The sequence below is a fragment of the Triticum aestivum genome, chromosome 7D (genome assembly GCF_018294505.1).
Source record: "Triticum aestivum cultivar Chinese Spring chromosome 7D, IWGSC CS RefSeq v2.1, whole genome shotgun sequence".
Lineage (NCBI taxonomy): Eukaryota > Viridiplantae > Streptophyta > Magnoliopsida > Poales > Poaceae > Triticum > Triticum aestivum.
Genome location: NC_057814.1, coordinates 149,346,826 through 149,348,803, shown reverse-complemented (window position 1 = coordinate 149,348,803; position 1,978 = coordinate 149,346,826).

Genomic DNA, 1,978 nt, shown 5'->3' with positions numbered 1-1,978 from the left:
GAAATATTGGAGGAAAAATATTAAAATCAAATATTGTATTTTATTCGGGTTTTATTTGCAATTTTAATTGCATTAGAAAAATTGCACGTTTTCAAAACTGCATTTGTGGGCCAAGAAAATGTTCATCTTGTTCTAATTATTTTAATTAGACGGTGAAATTTTGTTTTAGCATTTTTGGATTTTTATTTATTTTTCTATGAATTTATTTTTCTAGATTCGGCGAAATTATTTAAAAAAAATCGCCCGAGCGCCGACTGGGCCAAAGCCCAGCCGACGGCCCAGCTTCCCCGCGCGGCCCAGCCGCTGTCGTCTCCCACCTGGAGTCGGAAGCCGCCGCGGCCCGTGTCCCGCTAGGACACCGCCGCCGCCGCCTTGCCCCCTCCCCTCCTATAAGTACCCCACCCGCCCCCTCTCCCTCACCCCGTTCCCCGACCCGACGCCGCCCGCCGGAGCTCGAAGCCGCCGCCGTCGAGAGGAGCCGAAGCCGCCCGGAGCCCGTACGCCGCCGCCCTCGTCGCCCCTCGCCGCCCCCGACGACCCCGCAGCCCCGCCGCCCGTCGCCGCACCTCGCCCGACCCGCCGGAGCCCGTCCCGAGCCTCGCCGGAGCCGCCGCTGTTCGCCGTCCGTTTTTTTTAAAAACCGCCTCGGTTTTTTTTTTCTCGAAACCCTAGATTTTTTTAAATAGATCGGTTTATTTTTTCTTCGGTTTATTTAATTAGTGAACGTTCACCGATCCGTTCGTTTTAACGAACGTGTTCGTGCGTTAGTCGCTGTTAACGAACGTCCGTTCGTTTAACTGTTCGTCAGTTTTCTTTTTCGTCGGATTTTCCGCGATTATTCCAAATCGCGATTTCTGATCAGATTTTCGTTTTAGTTTATCTTTTCGCTCGTTTATCGGAATGAGACGATTCAAGCGCCTAGAGTTTCGTCTCGAAATTCTATTTCCGTTTAACCTACTCAAATAAGTTTTTGCTACTGTAAAATTTGACCTAGATCCAGATTAGTAAACGAAGCTTGTTTCTTTCGCCGTTTGACTTTCGTTGCTTCGTTTGATTTGATTCTTTTTGCAAACCGGAGTTCTTTAGTTGAACTTTCTGGTTAGATCTCTTATTTGAGTTTTACCTGTGCATTTGATGAGTGCTTATTGTATGCTTGTTTGTTTGCGATAGAGTACCCGGAGTGCACCGCTTGCTACTTCGAATCTCTAAGTTTCACGGATCATCAGCAAGGCAAGTAACACTTTGATCATACCTTTTTACTACCCAGTTTTATTGCATTAGACCACCCCTCAAACATTGCATGGTTAGGATCTAATTAAATTGTGGGTATTGGGATGTAGTTGAGGTAGTACCTATTACCTGTTTATTATCAAACCCTTGGGAGTTACTTCTACGTTTGCTTATATCTCTATGCTATGCTAGTAGACGTGGATTGGGTTTGAGAGATATTCACGACAGATGTGAGATTGTTAATTAATGGTTTACTTAAGGTGGCAACTAAAACTCACATCTGGGTGGATTGAGGCACCTGGAGAACCCAGTGCTGCCTGTTTTTCTAAGGACCGCCACCCAGGCTCAAAGGGATCATGAGATTATTCATGCTAGAAACTTCCGTGTGCAGCCACAAGCTATTATGGGCTCTAGCATAGTTGAGTAGGTTACATGATCTCTTGAAGAGGTGGGCTAGCAGATGTAGGGGAAAGTAGGTGTAACTGTCCACCCGGAGTAAAGAGTTATTGTTTCTAAATGACTGTGTCTCGGTCATCCGTTTCTCAAACATCATGTAGTGCGAGAATCAAGTGGAGGCGATCGAGTCTTGTGGGGAAAAGTGCGCAAACCTCTGCAGAGTGTACAAACTAATCATGGTTAGCCGTGTCCCCGGTTATGGACATCTTGAGTATCTAGTACTTGGATTATCATGTGAATCTCATCACCATGTTACTTTAATTAATTTTGTTGGGTTAACGATGATACTTAA